The 21,487-nt window shown below is 40.2% G+C and overlaps 2 pseudogenes; both read right to left on the bottom strand.

Moving 5' to 3' along the window:
• Positions 1 to 736: 736 nt before the first annotated feature.
• On the bottom strand, positions 737 to 1,384 carry LOC101421748 (large ribosomal subunit protein eL19-like; annotated as a pseudogene).
• A 15,321-nt stretch (positions 1,385 to 16,705) lies between these two features.
• Positions 16,706 to 21,487, bottom strand: part of LOC101423511 (TGF-beta-activated kinase 1 and MAP3K7-binding protein 2-like) — a 60,386-nt pseudogene continuing 55,604 nt past the window's right edge.

Raw genomic sequence — 21,487 nt, forward strand, 5'->3', positions numbered from 1 at the left:
TCCTGCATCCCATAAGTTTGGATATGTTGTGTTATCATTTTCATTAGTTTCAATGTAGTTAATGATTTCTGTTGAGATTACCTCCTTGACCCACTGTTTTTCTAAGAACGTGTTGTTTAGTTTCCATATCTTGGTGCCAAATCTGGGTCTCTGGCCCTTGCAGGTTTCCATCTTCATTTCACTGTGGTTAGAGAAATTATTTTGTATGATTTCAATCTTTCTGAATTCATTGAGACTTTTCCTGTGGCATACTATGTGGTCTATCATGGAGAATGATCCATGTGCACTTGAGAAGAATGTATATCCTACTGTATTTGGGTGTAATGTTCTGTACATGTCTATCAGGTCAGCTCCTCTAATACATTGTTCAAAGTCTTTGTTTCTTTATTGATTCTCCTTTGAATTATTCTGTCCAGTGGTGATAGTGGTGTGTTAAAGTTCCCCATTCTAATTGTAGAGGCATCTATTCCTCACTTAGTTTCTTCAGTGTTTGCCTCACATATTTGGAGGGGCCCTTATTATGGGCATAATTATGATTGTTCTTTCTTCTTGAAAGATTATCCTTTTTACTAATATGTAGTGTCCAGCTTTGTCTCTCACAATTGTTTTTCATTTAAAGTCTATTTTGTCTGATATTAATATAGCTATACCTGCCCTCTTTTGGTTATTGTTTGCCTGTAAGATTGTTTTCAAGCTATTCACTTTTTTTTAAAGCAGATAAGGGCTTAAGTTATTGAATGATTGATCAATATAACTGCTGAGGCAGCTATGTACAGACAAGAGAAGGGAAGCTTTATTTCTTGGTCTCTTCCTCCTTTGACAGAGTCTTGATAATCTCCTCCTTCTTGGCCTGTAGTTGCTCCTCATGGCGCTTGCATGACTCTTTGGTTTTGGACCTGTGGGCTTCAGTCTAGTCAGCCAGGAGCTTCTTGCGGACTTTGTTTACCTTCAGCTTGTGAATGTGTTCCATGAGAATCTGCTTGTTCTTGAATACATTCCCTTTCACCTTCAGGTACAGGCTTTGGTACATGTGGCGATCAATCTTCTTAGACTCACGGTATCTTCTGAGCAGCTAGTGCAGAATTCTCATTTTCCTCATCCAGGTTACCTTCTCAGGCATGCAAGCATTGGCAGTATCCTTTCATTTACCTATGCCCATATGCCTTCCCTTCCAGTGGGCCAAGGGGTTTTTTCGGCATCGAGTCCAGGAATCAACAGTCACAGGCTTGCGGATGATCAGCCCATCTTTGATCAGTTTCTGTATCTGCTGAGGGGAGTTGGCTTTGGTGATTTCATTGGCCTCATTGGGGTCCAACCAAACCTTCTTCTCTCCACAGCGGAGGACACTGGAGGCAAACCTCTTCTGAAGCCTGAGCCTACTCATGGCTGCTGCAGCAGCACCGAAAGGGCCATTCACTTTCAAACCCTTGAATCTCTGAGTCTAAGATGCATCTCTTGTAAACAGCATATAGATGGGTCATATTTCCTTATCCAGTCTTCCAATCTGTGTCTCTTAATGGGTGAGTTTAATCCATTGACATTCAGTGTTATTACTCTCAAGGTATTACTTATATTAGCCATATTTTTTGGATTTGTGTTTGTCATATGTTGTTTAATTTTTTTCTCTTTCTGTCATTTTAGTTGTCTTACACTCTCCTTCAACTCTGTTTCTCTTGTTTTGTTCTTTCATCCTGAAGAACTAACTCCCTTTAGTATTTCCTGAAGGGCAGGTTTCTTGTTGGCATACTCTCTTAGTTTCTGTTTATCTGTTAATTTATTTTGAACTCTCCATCATTTTTGAAGGCTAGCTTTGCTAAATAGAGTATTTCTGAATGGAAATTCTTTTCTTTTAGCACCTTGACTATGTCATACCACTGCCTTCTTGCCACCATGGCTTCATATGAGAAATCAGCACTTAATCTCATGGAGCCTCCCTTGTGGGTGATGGCTCTCTTTTCTCTTGCAGCTTTTAATATTTTCCCTTTGTCTTGTGCATTGGAGAATTTGACAAGTATGTGTCTTGCAGTAGGCCTGTTGGGATTTATGCTGTTTGGGTGGCATTTTGCTTCCTGGACATGTACATGCATATCCCTCAATAGTTCTTGGAAGTTTTCAGCCATTATTTTCTCCAACATCCCCTCTGTCCCCTTTCCCTTCTCTTCTTCTGGGATGCCTATGGTGCATATGTTTGAGTGCTTTGCATTGTCATTCAGGTCCCTAAGTCCCTGTTGGATTTTTTCAAACTTTTTATCTATCAATTCTACTATCTCTTTGATTTCAGATGTACTGTCTTCCACATCACTAATTCTTTCCTCTGTCTTTTCAAATCTGCTGTTATTTGCTGAGAGTGTATTTTTTATTTCTTGGTTTGTGCTGTTGATCCCCATCATACCCATTATCCTTTGTGCATGATAACAATTTCTTCTGTATGCTCTCCAAATGTTTTCTTAATATGCTTAATCCTTTCCTTCACTTCATTGAATTGGTCCATGATACATGTTTTGATAGCTTTAATTATTTATTCAGTGTTCTGCTTCTCTTCCTGGTTTTTAGTTTGTTCATTGGTTTGGGTCATGTTTTCCTAATTATTGGTATGGTCTGTAGTTTTTCGTTGCTGTCTGGTCATCATTTTATCTTGTTGGGTTTATTCAGTTGATTAGCATCTTTCTTTCATGGTTTAATTAGTTGTTGCTTTTCTGTGCATGTTAAGTCTTTTCTTTGTCACTGTGTTCCTCTTATTCTATTTCCTTGTTGTTGAATAAGTTCCCTTTCCATGGCTTCCAAATTCAGTGTTAGAAACCCACCATTCTACTTTGAGCAAGCACTAACTCTGCTGCAGTCTCTCCTAATTAATGTCCAGACACCTCCTGCTCAGTAGCTTCCTGAAACAGTCCACTCTGGCAGAATACCATCACCACACAGCTGGCCCTTTGTGGGAGAGATGATGACTGTGTACTTATGGGACACCATCTTGCACTACCTATTTTTCATTTTTTAACACTCCAATTTTATTTTACTTAACTTTAATTTTTCTAAATTACTATATATTTCATTTGTAATGTTTAAAATCATCATTACTATTTCATTTTCTATTAATTGAATTTGGCAAATTATTAGGCTTCATTTTTGAAGATGTTTTGGATAATAAAGGGGTTCAGTTATGGCAGGGGAGGAGCATTGTTGTGGATTGTCATTAATGGGGAATGTATTGGAGGGAGTTTGCCTGAGCATGCATATATGGTATACAGATGTGTGGACTTTCATTGGTATTGACACAGTGGGTAAAGATTCACATGACAACTGAGGGAGTGCTGGGTTGCCAGTTCCCATCCTGGGAAGCTCTCTCGCACTCCCCAATGGACAGCAACAATCCCCAAGTGCAACGGCAAAGACCAGTGAAGAAGGATGATCCAATGATGAGCCCTTGATAGTGATGACTATGCTTATGATCCTATTGTGCTTTAAATTTCAACTTGGCCTAATGTTCCAGGGTGCCTAAGAGGTATCTCCTGAGAGCCTCCATGTTGCTCAAATGTGACCACTCTCTGAGCCAAACTCAGCATATATCTGCATTACCTTCTTCCCAGCATGGGACATGACTCCCAGTTATAAGCCTCCCTGGTGCCAATGAATTACTACCAAGCACTAGATGGTGATATAACTAGAAAAAGACCTTGAATAAAAGGGGGAAATAATAAAGACAAATGAGCTAATGAGCTATATGGCTAAGAGATTTCAATATGAGTCAGGAGGTCACCAGAAGGGTGACTTTATGCACATCTCAGCTGGATCTCAGAGATAGCTAAAGTAGGTACAACCCCAGGTAGTGATGCTTCTGAGTGCTATGGAGAGACCCAGGTCCTATGGTCATGGCAGATGGCTCTGGAGTTCAGTGCCTTGCCAGTGGGCCCTACTTTAGAATATGTGCTCCTGAGTGTGATGGAGTTGGGCTGAGATGTGACTTCTTTACACATGCCCCTTCTGTCCCTTTTATTGACCCTGTGGTTGGTGCTGGGGTTGTTGTATGCCTGGAAGACTTTAATCTCTGGGCTGTCCTTGTGTCAGCTGGTCCCTGAGCCTCAGTGGTGTTGCCGCACCTTTTCTCCAATTCATTGGACTTACCTAGGTCTGTTGACAGGGAGGTGAGGATGGATAACCACCACACCAAGGAACCAAGAGAGTCTATTGCTGCAGGCACAAAGTCCCATCCACCAGCCGTGTGGGGTCAAAGCCCCCTCTCAATTTAGAGGTAGAGTAGGTATTGCCATCCCAGGGTCCTCAGGATGGAGGAATAAAATATGGATTAGAATGGACTTACTGGTATTCTACTATAGAATTATTGTGACTCTAGCAATGGAAGAAATTATACCATTGATGTGAAGACAGTGGCCACAAGAGTTGGTGAAGGCAGGAAGAGGGAAAAGGAGGTGTGATATGGGAACATTTTTTGGGGCTTGGAATTGTCCTGAATGATATTGCAGGAACAGATGCAGGACACTATATATCCTGCCATAACCCACTGAATGTACTGGGAAAGAGTGTGAACTACAATGTAAACTATAATCCATGCTGTATAGCAGTGCTCCAGGGTGTGTTCACCAAATGCAATGAATGTACCTCAGTGATGAAAGAGATTGTTGAAGTGGGAGGAGTGGGGGTGTGTGGTGTGGGGTGTATGGGAACCTCTTATATTATTTAATGTAACATTTTTTTTTTGTAATCTATGTATCTTCAAACAATACAATAAAAATGTTAAAAATAGTTTTGTCTAAGAATAGAAATAGTTATACTGGCTATGATGTTCCAGATTCAGGATGCAATAAGTCCTGTCAAATTGGTAGTAAATGTAACCAAAAGCCTAGAGTCCCAGTCTGCACAGTTTGATGCCTGCCAAATGATAGATTGTGGGAATTTAGAACATCAGCAGTGGCTGAATGGAGAAAACAAGTACATATGCCTAGAGTCAGTAGGGACTTCTGGTGCCCCTTGCCCCTCCTGGGGCCATGTATGGTGGACTACCCAATATACAGGATGAACCGCAGAAACGGGATGGAGCTCACAAAGATGGATAGCACTAAAATCTAAAACAACCTTTTATAAAGATAATATCCTACCATATTGCAAAAATCTTCAGTGCAACACAGTAGAAATAACCATTAGGAAGGCAGACAACAAGTGGGGCAAAAACAGGTATTCCTCACCTGACAGGATATATAGGATGGGGGTGGATGTTACTGGTAAAGATCCTTTAGGGAGTTTCTATACACAGAACCCTCCCATCAACACAACACCAACAATGCCTTCTCCAGTTAGCCCTTCATGATGCTGGAGGGAACTCTGCCAGAGACAAGTTCCCCAATCCAAGATAACCCCAAGGTAATCAGGATAGTCAAGGCAGAAAATTTAAAACAAACCATAGAAATAGAGACAAGATATGGGGACACAAATGTCTGAGTAAAATGGGTCAAATATATGGTCCAGAGTCTGAACAAAAGCAATTGTTACACTTGTGCAACAGGCTAGCCCTGCTCATATTGTACCCTTTCTGTTAGGTATGGAAGACATGAAAGGGAGTTTAAGTGCATGGTACTCCTCTTCCAGAAAGCTACTCCTGGTGAAAACTGTAGTACGTGGTCCTATCTCTTCCCTCCTTTCAAAAAGGAAAATGTCAAAGCCATACTGGCTTCCCACCTTGGTCCAGGAAGTCACTCTGCCTGTCTCTCTAGATGGGGAAAAGGGTTCCAGGACCTACCATGGCCTTATGTACATGGGGGTCGAATGTGGGTAAAGAAAATACTAGCAATTTCTCCAGTTTGGCCATAATCTGAGCAGACCTCTGGTAGTACTTCAGAAAGGGTGTCCTCCAAACAGCATTAACTGAGAAGTAAAGAGGGACCTTGGCTCTGGGTCAATTGGCCATTCCATTTACCCTGGCATTTGAAAAAAAAGAAGAAACACAAAACCAGGTAAAAAGAAAAAAAGTTTACCTGGTTCCTTTGATGACCGAATTTATCTAGATACATAAGGTTCCCCAGGGAAACCCAAGGAATTTAACACTAGAAATCAAGTAGTTGCAGGATTTGAGTCATTTTTATTCTGGTGGGTCACCATTAACAAAAATGTAGATCAGATTAATTATATATATTACTATCAGTAAAGATTTATTAATTACACTAGGGATGCAGTTAAAGGAATAGTAGGACAATTAAATGCTACTGGCTGAATGATGTAGAAAAAACAGGATGGCCCTAGACATGATGCTAGCTGAGAAGGGGGACATCTGTATTATGGTTGGAAGTAGTTGTTGTACGTTCTTCACCAATAATACAGCACTGGACAGGACTATCACCAAAGCTTTGCAAGGCCTAACCACCTTTTCTGAAGAATTAGCAAAAAATTCTGGCATTGACAACCCCCTCACAAGATGGTTAGAGAGCTGGTTCAGGCAAGGGAAAGGAGTAGCACTGCCTGTCCTGACTTCCCTTATTATTGTGGTTGGGGTACCCACAGCAGTTGGGTGTTGCATCATTTTATGTGCCTGAGGGTTAGCCCAAAGACTCATTGAGACCACCCTACCAAACATGCCCATATAGTACAAGCAAAACAACTAGTATCCCCTTAAAGAGGAAGATCTCTATGATGAAGAATGTGAGGAGGCACTTGGCAGGTTTGAGAAACTAGCATGTGAAAACCAAGAGTCTAAAAGAAAGAGGGGGAAATTGGAAGGAAAGAGTTAAGTTTAGCTTCACCTAAAAGTGACCCCAAGGAATGTCTAGTAGTCTATTATCTCAACCAAGGTCAAAACTAACTCAAACTGGCTCTGCGGTTAGAAGGGGAGGAGGGGAAGAGGCCTCCAATTTAAGCCTAAGATTGATGCCAATCCATTAGGGGGTAAAGGCCAGGGTCCCTGAAATGTGGGGAATGGGACTCATGTGGGTTAGTTAGACCTCTCAGATGGGCCGTAACCTCTGGAGTACCCAGCCAAAGGAGAAATGGGAGGGATCTGCTTGCCAGACTTAGTGAATAAATTTTGCCGTGTTCTGCTATGGTACAGCTTACTTTCTACCAGTACTGACAGTGATAATAATAGCAGTAGTACAGGGGGGAAGGGGAGAGAAATAAATAAAAAATAAATCTAAAAAAAAATAGCAATAGTAAAAGTTAAGATTCTCCTTGAGCAGCTGGTTTTGTGTCACACTTTATTTCATGGCAATCAAATGAGGACGGTGTTAATGTCCCTGTTTTTTGGATGAGCAAATTGAGGCTTGCAGAGGCCAAGAAACTTGCCCAAGGTCACAGGGCTAATGAGGTAGTACTTGACCAGGAATCCTGAAGGAGGAGCCTTGGAGAAAGATCATGGCTCTACCTTGGTAGAGAGATGCCTCAGTGGAGCCTGCTTTTGTCTCTCACTGGGGTTGCTTATCTAAGTTGTGAAAGGATGGCTTCAGGGTCCTTCTCAAGTTCCTTCCAGTCTCTGTCCTGTAACTGCATTGCAGGGCTGGCCAAAAGGGGAACTGCTTTCTTTTAAATCTTAGTCAGTGTGCGAAGCACCACTTGGACTTGGTCATCACCCTCTATAGTCTTCAAGGTAAGTATGAGGGGCCTGGAGATGTCCATGCTCCCTCATAAGTGGGGGGTGGGTTTGGGCCCCCTGTGTGCTCAGTTGTCATGTCCACTGGAAGTCTATTCCCAGTTGTCTTTCTGCCTGTCTCTTTGGCCCAATTCCTGTCTTTCTTTTTTGGAGTCTTGTGCATCCTTACCATTTCCTACAACTCCATATCATCTGCTTCCATTTTGAACTGTTTCCTCTGCACAGGTCACGGAATAGAACTAAAGTTTACCTTTTACATTTTGTACATTGGACAATTTCTATTTTGTTTTGCTATAAATAAACTAAATTAGTTATTTTCTACCTGGGCAACCCTAGCTTGCTTGCTTTCATTCATCTATCTATTTCTATTTTTATCTTTCTATTCATCTATCTATCATTCATCTATTGATTTCTATTTATCAGTCTATTCGTCTCTCTATCCTTGCTTGCTTTCATTCATCTATTGATTTCTATTTATCTATCTATCTATCTATCTATCTATCTATCTATCTATCTATCTATCTATCTATCTATCCTGAAGGTCAGAGAGCTTCTTGAAAAAAGATTTTCTCCCCCCAGTGCTAGTGCTGCAGGGAGTTCTGAAATTGACAAAGCTGAGTTGCAGAGGTTGTGTATTCTGCCCAGGTCATTGTCATCTGTCATGTCCTTCCAGAGGGTCTGTCTAAACTTTAGTGAAAGTATACTCCTTTCCAGGGGAGGATCCCTGGAGGAACTAGGGTGTCATCCATTCAGGACAGCCCATCAGGCCATCATAGCTTTGCAGACCCCAACCAGGTTAAGAGTGCCTGCCCAGGGTAGCCTCCTCTGGCTACTCTTCTGGCACTTGGCTTTTCTTACTTCACAGTATATCCTGGAAATCACTCTGCATCTTATTCCCAGAAAGAGAACTTGCTGAGTCAAAGGGAAGTGCATTTGTAGTTTTGTTAGGTTCACAAGGGTTGTACGGATGTGCATTCCTACCAGCAACCTCTGAAAGCTCCTGCTTCCCTACAGCCTTGCCAGTGAATGTGTTTCATGTGTTTTACTTTTTGCCAGCCTGATTAGTAATAAATGATATTTCCATGTTGTTTTAATTTGCATTTCTCTGATTATGAGTTTGAATATCTTTCATGTTTAAAGGCCATTAATATTTCTATATATCATGTGTATATATATATTTATATATGCATACATCCGTGTGTGTGTGTGTTGGCCTGTTCATGTCTTTTTTCATTTTTCTACAGGATTTTGGCTTGTTGTCGCTCAGTTGTTATTTTTCACATTTTTACTGGGGGCCACAAGGGAGGATGCCTCCTGCCTGTTAGTGGAGGTGCTCTGAGTCTTCACCTACTCCAAGCTTGGCCCCGGTCATCCTGGGGATGCAGGCATGTTGCCATCATCTAGATCTGGCACTGGCTGATCATCCTGGAGGGCTTGATGTAGGGGTTGGTTGGGGGCAAAATTATAGCAAGGTCCTGATGACGAAGGGCACAATCAACACAAGCTCCTGGACCCCGGCATTCTTGAAGAAGGCAGCTACTCGCATGGCTATCTTTGTCTCAGCAGTGGCAGCAGCTTGTCCATCAGTTTTTAAGAGTTGGTTATAGATGAGTCTTGTGGTATAAAAATGCTGCAAATATTTTTTCCCAATTAGTTTTCTTTAGTTTTGTGTATGGTATTTCTTTTTTTTTTTAATTGATATTTATTAACATAATGTTGTTTGAAGTCTTGAATACCAAAGTTTGTTTAGTTTCTTCTCTGCACATTTGGAGAGACAGACACTTTGGTGTGTCTAATATCACTATGTAAGTTTATAGCTATTTGTGTTTCAATGGATGTATTTAAACGTACACACCAACTTCAGTTTTCTGCTTAGAAATGTCTTCAAGGAAAAGCAGAAAGCAGAATGGAAATAATGAGTTACATATCTTTGAACAGGAAATCTGTGAAAACTTTCATTTGTTCGGTTGGAGAAGTCAGAGAAAAGGTCTTTTTTTCTTTGGATGACGTATCTTTTTTCAGATATTACTTTTGAATTTATAACATTTCACTTCCTCTTAATCCATATTTATGCATCCAATTGATTTGTCTAGTTGCATTGACACACACTTCTAATATGATGTCAAATCATATTGGATGATAGATACCTTTTTCAGTATTTCAGACTGACGACCAACATAGAACTTCTGGCAGTGGTTTCTGGTTAATCTTCTGCTTCATTTTTTAAAAAATTAAATTAAATTAAATTTTTTAATTATCTTTTTAAAAAGTTAATAGATTACATAAAATGTTACATTAAAAACATAAGAGGTTCCCATATACCCCACTCCCCATCTCCACACCATCATTTTTAAAATTGTTTTTTGAAGATAAATAGATCACAAAAATGTTACATTAAAAGATATAAGAGGTTCCCATATACCCCCCACCCCCACCAGACTCCTCCCACGTCAGCAATTAAATGCTTCATTGTTGCCTTTTTTTTTCTCTCTCTCTCTGCAGTTTTCTTTCCCCCTCTTTTGCATGGCAGGAGTTGAACAGGGATAGGGTAGGGGGTGAGAGATTTTGTTCTGGGATTTGGTGATTTTTCTTTCTGTTTATAGGAATTTTGAAGTTTTGGCATTCTTCAAGTTCTGCTCATGGTGTGGGTTGTGTAGATCTGTTTTCCTCTTCTTTATTTAGTATCATTTTTGGAGGATATAATGGGAAACACATAGCTATGGTTGCTACAGTGTCTTTAATTGTATACTTTATTTCAGTCAACATTTTTGAGTTAGACTTGACAAACACTTGTCAGTATTTGCTTCATTATTTTGGGTCTCTGCATTTAGGTACATATATATTTATAACTTTTATATCTTCTTCCTGAATTGATCCCTTTATCAGTAAATAATTACTCTCTTTGTCCCTCACAACTGTTTTTGACTTAGTATTTATTTTATCTGATATTAATATAGCCACCCCAGGTCTCTTTTGGTTACTACTTGTATGATACATTTTTTCATCCTTTCACTTTCTACCTACTAATGTCTTTCTATTTAAGGTGTGTCCCTTGTAGACAGTATATCATTGGGCCATTTTTTTTTTATCCATTCTCTCACTCTGTGCCTTTTGACTACTGATAATGAAAGACTTTCTTCTGTCATTTTTTTAATCCATTCTCTTACTCTGCCTTTTGACTACTGATAATGCCATTTTGCTTCTTTCTCTTTCTAAATCTTATACTATTTTTGTCCATAAGGTCTTCTGTTAATGTCTACTTTCATATTCATTAGAATTTTTGTTTCATATCATATTGGATCACTTCTCATTTCTACATGAATATATTTTTAATATATTTCCCTTATAGTCACCATGGGGTTGAAATTTAATATTTTAAATCTATAAGAATCATATTTACTTTGATACCAACTTGACTTCTGTAGTATATACATACACTCTTCCTATACCGCTCTATCCCCCACTTTTTTGTGCTTGTTACAAATTATATTTTTGTACATTGTATGTCCAAAACTTTAGATTTGTAATTACATTTTATGCACTTGCATTTTAGTATCAATATGAAGTAAGAAATAGTGTTACAGATCAAAAATACAATACAATATTATTTCTCTATGTTGCTTTGAACCCCTGTCTAGTGTTTTCTTCTTTCAGTATGAAGAACTCCCTTTAGCATTAGTTGCAGGGCAGGTGTAAAGGTGATGAACTCTCTCAGTTTTTGTTCATCTGGGAATTTCTTAATTTCTTCCTCATTTTTGAAAGAAAGTCTCACTGGACATAAAATTCTTGGTTGGCAGTTTAAGTCTTCCAATCCACTGCCTTCTTGCTCCATTCTGTTGAGAAACTGGCACTTGATCTAATTGACACATCTTGTACATAATAGTTTCTTTTCACTTGCAGCTTTCAGAACTCTCTCCTTGTCCTTTGCATTTGACAGTTTGAGCAGAATGTGAGGGGGCATTTTTTTTTTCCCTCACGTTTATCCTGTTTGGTGTTCTCTGATCTTCTGGATATGCATATTCATGTCTTTTGCTCTAGTTAAGGAGTTTTTTTTTTTTTTTTGTCATAATGTCTTTGAATATTCCTTCTGCCCCTTTTTCTCTTTCTTCTCCTACAGGGACCCCCATAATAACCTATATTATGATATCCCAGAGGTCTCCTCTACTATTTTCGGTTTTTGTAATTTTTTTTCCTCTTTAGCCTGACTCATTTCAGGTGTATTGTCTTTGGGATTGCTGATTCTTTCTTCTGCCAGCTCCACTCTGCTGTTGAAACCTTCCTGAGAGTTCTTCATTTCAGTTATTGTGGTCTTCAACTCCAGTAGTTCCTTTCGGTTCCTTTTTAAAAATTTCTGTCTCTTTATGAAGGTTCTCATATTTTTCATTCATTGTCTTACTGTTCTTCCTTATTTCTTTTCTGTCTTTTCCTTCATCTCTTGGAGCATATTGAAGATTTTTAAAAAGTCTTTTTTCCAGTATATCTCCAGTCTCATCTTCTCCTTTGATGTTTTCTGGATTTTTATCTTCTTCCTTTTGAAGAGCCATCATTTCCTGTCTTTTCTCCTGTCATCTTTTGTTGGAAGCAGTTTTAAATATTTTAAAATATTACATCTGAGATTTATTCCTTGGACATTTGTTTGTAGAGCTTGTAGCCAACTGGTGATAAAGCAGATTTTTTTGAGTGTTAGCCCTCCTATCACAAAGTGATTTGGCTTGATAGAGCATCAACCTACCATACGGGAGGTTCAGGGTTCAAACTCAGGGCCTCCTGACCCATGTGGTGAAGCTGACCCACACACAGTGCTGATGCATGCAAGGAGCGCTGTGCCATAAAGGGGTGTCTCCCATGTAGGAGACCCCCATGTGTAAGGAGTGCACCCTGTAAGGAGAGCCGCCCTGTCCAAAAATAGTGCAGCCTCCCCAGGAGTGAGGCTGCACACACAGAAAGCTGACACAGCAACATGATGCAAGAAAAAGAGACACAGGTTCCCAGTGCTGCTGACAAGAATACAAGCAGACACAGAAGAACACACAGTGAATGGACACAGAGAGCAGACAATGGGGGTGGGGAGAGAGAAATAAAAAATAAATAAATAAATATGAGAGGTTCCCACATACTTTACACCCCACACTCCTACTCCTCCCACATCAACAACCTCTTTCATCATTGTGGCACATTCATTACATTTGGTGAATACATTTTGGAGCACTGCTGCACTGCATGGATTATAGTTCACATTGTAGTTTACACTCTCCCCCAGTCCATTCAGTGGGTTATGGCAGGACATATAATGTTCAGCATCTGTCCCTGCAATATCATTTAGGACAACTCCAAGTCCAGAAAATGCCCCCACATCATATATCTTCTTCCCTCTCCCTGCCCTCAGCAACTACCATGGCCACTTTCTCCAAGGACTTCTATTTACAGGAGTCTGAATAGTCCCTCTGTTTTGCAGAAGAAAGACCTGATTTTCCTGGGCATTCCCCTGCTGGACTGAAAGCAGGTAAGCCTTTGCCATCTCCATTGTTTCTTACCTTGGTTTCATTGTCTCAAGCTGCTTTTGCCTGTCGAGGAAATTTCTTGGAAGGGCAATTTGCTGGAAAGGAATTTCCCAAGTCAGTCATTCCATTGGAACAAGGCCAGGAACCCACAAAGAAAGTGCTGGCAGGTCCAAATTGCCTTGCAGAAGGGATGCGGGAGGGGCCACGAAGGGTACAAGGGGTCTCTGCCTCAGCTCCCCAAAGCTATTCTTTTTTGACCTGAATGATAAATGCAGCCCTTCAATCACCCTCCACAGCTGAGAAAGTGTAGCATCTTCAAGTTCTCACTGCTGCCCTTTGTCCCAGGCAGGTTGGAACATGGCTGCCTTCTGAGTTGGACCCCTAGTGATCCAAAGTTGCTCATCAAAAGCTGTAATCAGCAGCAGACCCATCTCCACCCTGAATGTTGGGGAAGTGGATTTTTATGTCCTTTTAGGCACCAGCAAGTTATGCCAGGGACCAGACCCCACTACTTCCTGCAGTGAGGTTGGGGGATGCGTGCTGGTGAGTGTCAGGTAGAGAGAGCCATTTACTGCTGTTTACCACAGTCTACCAGCCTCTTTCTCCAGAACACTGGATGCTCTGCAGTGTTCTTCCGGACTCCAGGGTTTTGAAGGGTCATTCAGACAATTCCTGTCTATTTAATAGCAGTTCTGGTAGAGGGGCTGATTGCTGGATCTCCCTACTCCATCATCTTCCCACCATTCTTCCCAACAGTACTTTTGAAGATAAAGTTCAGAGTCCATAGTGGAAAGTTGTTTGGGCATAGTTTTATTTCACTAATGCTATGTTATTTTTAAAGCATTGCTTTTCTCATCTAATGTTCAAAAAGAGGCATGGTCTCCTTAGTCACTAAAAGAAAATTAGTTCACAAAAGAGTTTTATATTTCCCAAAGGTGATTTACAAATGGCCAATTGACACATGGAAAGATTCCAACATCAAGGAAAAGCAAATTAAAATCACAAAAAGATACCATTTTATACCCATTACCTTGCCTGCAACAACAACGAAAATAGTTATTAACAAGCATTAAACATATACCTATACACTGATGGTGAGAATGTACAATAGTGCACCTCTTTGGAATCTAGACAGAGTTACCTTATGACTCACTTAATCTACTCTTGGTATATACTCAACAGATTTGAAAACATACGTTCACATTAAAATTTATACAGAAATGGTCATAAGAGTAGTATTCAAAATGGTAAAAAATTGGAAATAGTCCAAATGTCCATTAACTGATGAATGATAAATAAAAGTTTTATTCCCCATACAATGGATTATGTAGCCATAAAAAGAGCCTACATGCTACAACTTGAATTAACCTTTAAAAGATTATGTAAAATATTAATATAGTTACTCATGTCCTTTTTTGGTTATTGTTTGCCTGTAAAATTGTTTTCCAGCCATTCACTTTCAACCTCCTTAAATCCTGGGTCTAAGATGTGTTTCTTGTAGACAGCATATAGGTGGGTCATATCTCTTTATCCAATCTTCCAATCTGTGTCTCTTAACAGGTGAGTTTAATCTATTGACATTCTGTGCTATTACTTTCAAGGAATTACTTATATTAGCCATCTTTTCTTTGCATTTGTGTTTGTCATATGTTTTTTTTTTCCTCTTTTTGTCTACCGGTATTCTACTATAGAACTATTCTGACTGCTAAAGGAAGAAACTGCAGCACTGATCTGGAGAAAGTGGCCATGGTAGTTTGCTGAGGGCAGGGAGAGGGAAGAAGAGATGTGAAGTGGGGGCATTTTCTGGACTTGGAGTTGTCCTAAATGATATTGCAGGGACAGATGCTGGACATTATACATCCTGCCATAACCCACTGAATGTACTGGGGGAGAGTGTAAACTACAATGTAAACTATAATCCATGCAGTGCAACAGTGCTCCAAAATGTACTCACCAAGTGCAATGAATGTTCTCCAAAGATGAAAAAGGTTGTTGATGTGGGAGGAGTGGGGGTGTGGGGTGTGCAGTATGTGGAAACCTCTTATATATTTTTTAATGTAATATTTTGTGATCTATGTATCTGTAAAAAAAGATGATTCAATAAAAAAATTTAAAAACAAAAACAAAAAGAACGTTAAGTGGAAGAAGGCAGACACGAAGGATCACACATTATGTGAGCTTATCTATATGAAATGTCCAGATTAGGAAAATCTCTAGGTACAGAAAATAGGTTAGTGTTTCTCCTAGAGCAGGGTGGATGGGGAAATAGGAGGTCATTGCTGCAAGATGCATAGTCTTTTTTGAGACAATTGAAATATTCTAGTTTTGATTGTCATGACTGATGTACAACTTTGGACATATACTAAAAATCATTACAATGTACACTTTAAATAGGTGAATTGTATGATATATGAATTATATCTCAATGACCTGGTTCAAAAGGTTATTAAACTGTACATTTTAGAGATACAAGAAAATAATACAGAAAAAATGAGTAATCTACAGTGGATTCTAGAATTCTGTACCATAAGCAAAGCTTTGGGCCATTTCTTTGAGGATTGCACAGGCTGTGCCTGTTTCTTCTTTGCCATCTGTACACTTTAAACACTTGTATCACATAAAGAGGTGTTTTCAGGGAAGGCAAGAGGAAGAGTCCCACAGATTGAGGAAATTCCTCTGTCCATTGGCACTATACTGCAGCAAACAGTTTAAATAGCTGAATCTTGTCCTTTTATTTGCTCATTTAGAGTTTCACTGAAAGTTTTAAGAATAGTCCTTCCTTTTGTCAAAATTTATTAGTGACACGAGGGAGCAAGGAATTGGAAACCCCAAAGCAGTGACTGTTGAGCATTTTCCATGGTGGAAGCAGCCAGAACAGTCAGGTCATTTTGTGGATGTGCCAGCTGCCTGCAACACTTTCACCATGGGCTGACAGTTCACGTTGGCACAGGGCCATAGTTCACCCTTCAGTATGAGAAAGCCTATGTATTCATGGTTGTCCTCTCCCTACTTTCTTGACCTTTCAATGTAACTTTAGGGGAAATTAAGCCTTTTGGCTTAGAAACAGCTTGGCAGGTCACACTGTTCACAGTGTGCTAAGTAGAAGCAGCCCAATCCCACAGAGCTTCCTCGTCATTCTCAGGGTCTTGAACTTTTGGTGTTTGGAGGTGGGTCTTTGCTATATGGATTTTCGTGAGGCAGGACCTACAAATTCAATATTATCATTAGGATCAAAATGTGGCCCTAAGATTTGGCAACTACCGGTCTCTTTGGTTAGGCCATCTGTGTCAATCTGGAGTTGTCTGCTGTAGCTTTGCAACTGGCATGTCTTTGAGTAAAGCTTTTTGCCAGGTAGAGTTCAGTTTTTTCAGGTACCTTTGAGTTAGCCTATTCTCCATTTTATTGACTTCAGATTTTACATTACTCAGGATTTTTCTTGAATCTCAAGTTCTCTATGAAACTGCCCTATCATGGTCTTCTGAATTACCAATATAGTTCAGCTTCTGTCCTTCTTTCAGGCTATTGATATGTCCCATGAGCTATGAAATACCCTCTCTCTACACAATGATCAGAAAAGTTTAAAATTTATAGTTCAAAGATCAGGAACACCTAATTAGTCAAACTGGGATTTTGAAGTATGCGTTATATTGGGTTGATGGACCAGTGTTTGGGGAAAAGTCGCCTGGTGGTTGTCTAGTGCTTGACTTTTGAGGATGTGGTGATGAAAAAACAGCCCATAATCATGTGCCTCGCCAAATTTCTGGCAGCAGCAGATGCTTCAGAGTTTGTGGCTGTGAAGAGTGTGGGCTGATTCTGCATGCCCTGTTTATTTCCTTGGTAGCTGGAACTGAAGTGTAGACCTCAGGTTGACTGTGGAACATTGTCCCATCAGTATTTGGGGAACTAGAAGCTATGGAGCATTTTAAGGTGGGTTGATTTCTATTGAAGTCTGACCGTTTACTGAAGAGGAACTGCTAGAGGTCTGAAGTTCAGAGGAATACTATTTTAAAGAATTCTTCATTTGTGGGCTGTTCAAGTTTGATTTCAATCTCATTTTATCAGGGCTGTGTTGAACATTTCTGAATATTATATATATGGCAAGAAGATTGTGAGCTACCAGATGGATAATTGTTGCACATTGCAGACTAAATGTTACACTGATGGGCATGTAGATGTGGGAGGTCTGGTGGCCTTGTTGACTAGGCTATTGGGCTGTTGGATTTGATATAGGACAGAGTCAGAGACCAGGCTGTGGAAGTTGATACATTTTTGACGGTGCAAGGGATTAAACTGAGACACCAGCCAGAATGCGGCTGGGTCTGAAAAGTTGTGCTTAAGAAAGATCAAATTTCCCTGCAGACTATTACTATGGGTGATAGGATATCATCTATGTGCAAAAATGTAGGAGGATTACAGCCAATTGGAATATTCTGGGCTAAAATAGCTATAATGAATTGAATTTGGGTTTTTTTGAAAAAGATTGGATGTTCCTCTGCTGCCCGAATAAAGTCCATGATGCAGAACTGAATTTTAAACCAATGGACTGGGCATTATAAAAACATTAATGCTGTATTCATCAAATGCAATGAATATGCCACACTGATGAAAGAGGTTGTTCATGTGGGAAGAGTGGGAGTTGGGTTGGGATTGGGGTATATGGGAACCTCATATTTTTAAATGTAACATTTCATGTGATCTATGTATCTTTCAAAAAAATAAAAAATAAAAACATTAATGCCTTGGGGAACTTGAGCTGGGGTTTTCTGTGGTTCCTACTGAAATTGTTCGTTTTTGGGCTTGACCACCTTGAAGTTGCTTATCACTGATGTTCTACTTTGAGTTCTCCTTCCATTTTCTATTTCCTTCTCTTCCACAGTGGTAATTGGTTTGTGACTATAAGCCCAAGTTGAGAAAAATCATGCAGTTGTGTAGACCAGAAATTCCAGAATCAACCAAAATTTTCAAGTCTTCTTCATACTGAATGCTATAACAAATGCATCAAAATGCTAATAATAGGTGGCAAATCTTGTTATCTGGGTGAGGGGGTATATTAGAGTTCTATGTGTTGTTTTTATTATTTCTTTTGCAACTTTCCTGTAATTTTGAAGTTATATCAAAATGAAAAATTTTTAAGAATTGCATTTAGCTAAAATGCTTTAATTATTAGAATATTTGGCCTCAGGTCCTATAAAAGGAAATGTAGGAGGAGGAAGAGATAGTCCACCTTCAGGATATTGACTCACCATTTAAGTCTTCTTTCTCTTCCAAGTGAGATTCCATAAATAACATTCACCTTCTCTATCTCAGGCACAGTCCCTTCAAAAGAAGATTGGAAATACTTGAAGGTAAGAGTTTCTGGTGTGGGGTGTTGTGGGATCATGAGTAACAAATGCAGAGGGATTTGATTCTTTGTGGGAAGGTGACTTTGGAGAAATCAGTATCTTGGCTAAGGACCTTCTTGCCTCAATGCTTGATGGTCCCAGGCCTTTTCTGGCATATGGATGGCCTCCATCCTCTCTCCAGAAGGGTGATCTCTGCCTCTTGGCCAAATCATCCTATTTTAACAAGGAGGAAACTTCCTATGGGAATTCTTACTAGGGAAGGAATGCTTTTGTCCACTGGGCTCTTTGGTGATGGAGATAACACCTTTTTCATCTTTGCCTCCCCAACAAGAAGCACATCTGGCACAAAGTCCATGCTTGATGAATGGGTGAATGAAGGAATGGGTATACCCCACCAACTGATCCCCCCCCTCACTTGTATCCTCTACAGTGCCTTGAAGGAGCTTGCCATGCCTTTGTCCTCTGAGCTGAATAGACTCCTCTCCATCTGTGTCCTTACAGCCTTTGCTTTTAACACCGTAGGTGAGAACAATTGGTTGTTTTCTTTCCCAATACCTAGAGGGTAAAGTGGATAATGAAGGAGGGGAGTGTTCCACTTAGGAAAGACCAGTAGGTCTGAGAACAATGGTAAACTCTGCAGGGTAGGTGTCTTGCTTCTATGACAAATACCATACAATGGGATGGTTTAAACAACAAGAATTTATTGGCTTACAATTTTAAAGACCAAAAGTCCTTTAAAAACCAGACACCAGTAAGGGCACGCTTTCTCTTGTAATCTGTAGTATTCTGTGATGGTGTTCTGCAATTCTTGGGGTTTTCTACCTCCGTCACCTTGCAATGCTCTTGGTTCCCCGTGTCTCTCTCTGACTTCTGGCTTCTTTTGGTTTCTGGTTTCTCATGACTGACTTTGTCTGAATTTCCTCTTTATAAGACCTTCAAGCATATGGCTGAAGACGCATCCTGATTTAAATGGGCACACTTAAATCAGATCCCTGAAGATCCTAGTCACAAATGAATCCACACCACTAACTCACCTTAACATATTCAAAGGTGCTGTACATGAATAGATTTAGACCCACAGGCATGAGGTTTAAGATTAAGATCATGTGCTTTGTTGGGGTACATTGTTCACTAGATCACAGTTGGGGACCCTTTCTTTGAGCGTGAGGGTAAGTACATTAGAATCACAAGGTATGGAGATCTGAGAGAGACTGACCCCTTGGGGAGAAAGTGCCAACTGCATGGCACTCCAGCGGCCCTAAATTTAGTGGGGTCATGGCAACTTGACATCGAGATATATTTGAATATTGGAAATGTCAAATAGAGCTCTTGAAAATTTTCATTCCTGAATTACTTTATGAATACTATTTATTTCCTTTCCATAGAGAGTTATAAATGTGTGTTCTGCTATACTAATAACTGTAGAGCTGAGAGACAAAGGATGTGTGGAGACTTTCAAGGATGCTTCAGACACAAGCAAGAATTAAAGGTGCTAGGTATGCTGTGACCAACCTCTCTGCCTTGAACTACACCCCAGAGGAGAAGGTGCTTATGGGAAGGGGGGTTCCTTTGCTAGGCAACTTGATGTAGTTCCTCATTCCCTTTGCATCTTCTTTTTCATGCTTATTTTTGTAAACAGCAGTTTGACAGATGGGTGCAGGGAGTATGGGGTGGTAGGAGGTGGCAGGAATGGAGCACTGAGCCAGAAGGAGATACTGCCAAGAACCTGGTACATCACTCCAGGAAAACGACCAAGCAAACCTGGTTCCTATATCAACCTTACAGGGACCACTGAGGTATGATACTCTCATTCTAACAAATTCTAAAAACTGCTCTTCCATTGTTTCATTCCAAGGATGGGCCAATTTAGAAGGACTCTTTTGGAGAAGTGGAAAGACTAGAGACAAAGGGAGTTGAGGCACAGAATCCTTTAATATGGGGTGCCCATTGGGGCACCATTCTCTATGGCACACTGGGAAAATTCCCTTTGGGGTTTGGTCTTGTGCAGGTCAACGCCCAGTATTTAAGGAGGAGAGAGGCTGTTCTGTCACTAAGTGTGTTCCATTGGTATTCACGGCATCACTGGGGAATAAGACCTTTGGATATGGCACTGAATGCTGCCAGAGCAAGCTGTGCAACAAAGGGGACTTCCAAGGTGAGTGCCTCAAGACAGCATCCCTCTCCCTCCCCACCTCTGCTGTCATCTTAAGTCTTCTGCTTTTTAATTACCATTCCATGTCCTCTCTGCTTCTACTTCTTCCACTCGCTTTGCTCACTGGTTGCCTCTCCCTCTCTCTGTGACTTTGGCAAAGGGAATGGGAATGGATAAGCCCCTGTTTCCTGTATGGAGTGGCTGTTGAGTGGCAGGGATTGCTTAGGGAATTTCCTCTAAGGACGTGTCTATAGATTTAAAATGATTTGCCTTCCCATTCCAGCAGTTTGAGTTGTCTTTCCTTACCTATTTAATTCCTCACTTCCTTAAGAGGAAATTTTTAGTCTACCAAGTGTCTTCGGTCTTACTGTACAAACACTTTTCCCTGGCCAGAACGAAAAGGAGCTATTAATGAAAGAGACAGATATCACTGGATTCATGTGAGGATTATTTTGACTACACATTCCCACCTAATATCCTTCCATTTTCAGACCCTCTCTGTGGTGGTGGGATCATGGAATAACCATGTTCTGGGGGGATTGCAATGCTTCTGGCTTGTTTTTGTTTTTGTTTTTTGCCTATCCTTAAGATGAACAATTTCTATTTTCATTCAGTGTCTCAGAAGTCCTCAGACCCCAATGGCATTAAATGTCCTGCCTGCTTCACTTACAATACTAGTTCCTGTGACTCAGTCCTCCTCAACTGCACAGGGAAAGAGACAAAATGTATTGAGGTTATTGGTTCAGGTATGGATATTTCCCTGGTCTTTTAGTGTTCCTATTTTTAAATGGTAGTGTGTATTAGTTAGTTATCACAATGTAGCAAATCACCCCAAGACTTGGCAGCTTAATGTTTAAATAAGCACTTATTATTTCACAGTTTCTGTGATTTAAGAATCTAA

This window comes from Dasypus novemcinctus, chromosome 16, assembly GCF_030445035.2.
Source record: "Dasypus novemcinctus isolate mDasNov1 chromosome 16, mDasNov1.1.hap2, whole genome shotgun sequence".
NCBI classification, from domain to species: Eukaryota; Metazoa; Chordata; class Mammalia; order Cingulata; family Dasypodidae; genus Dasypus; species Dasypus novemcinctus.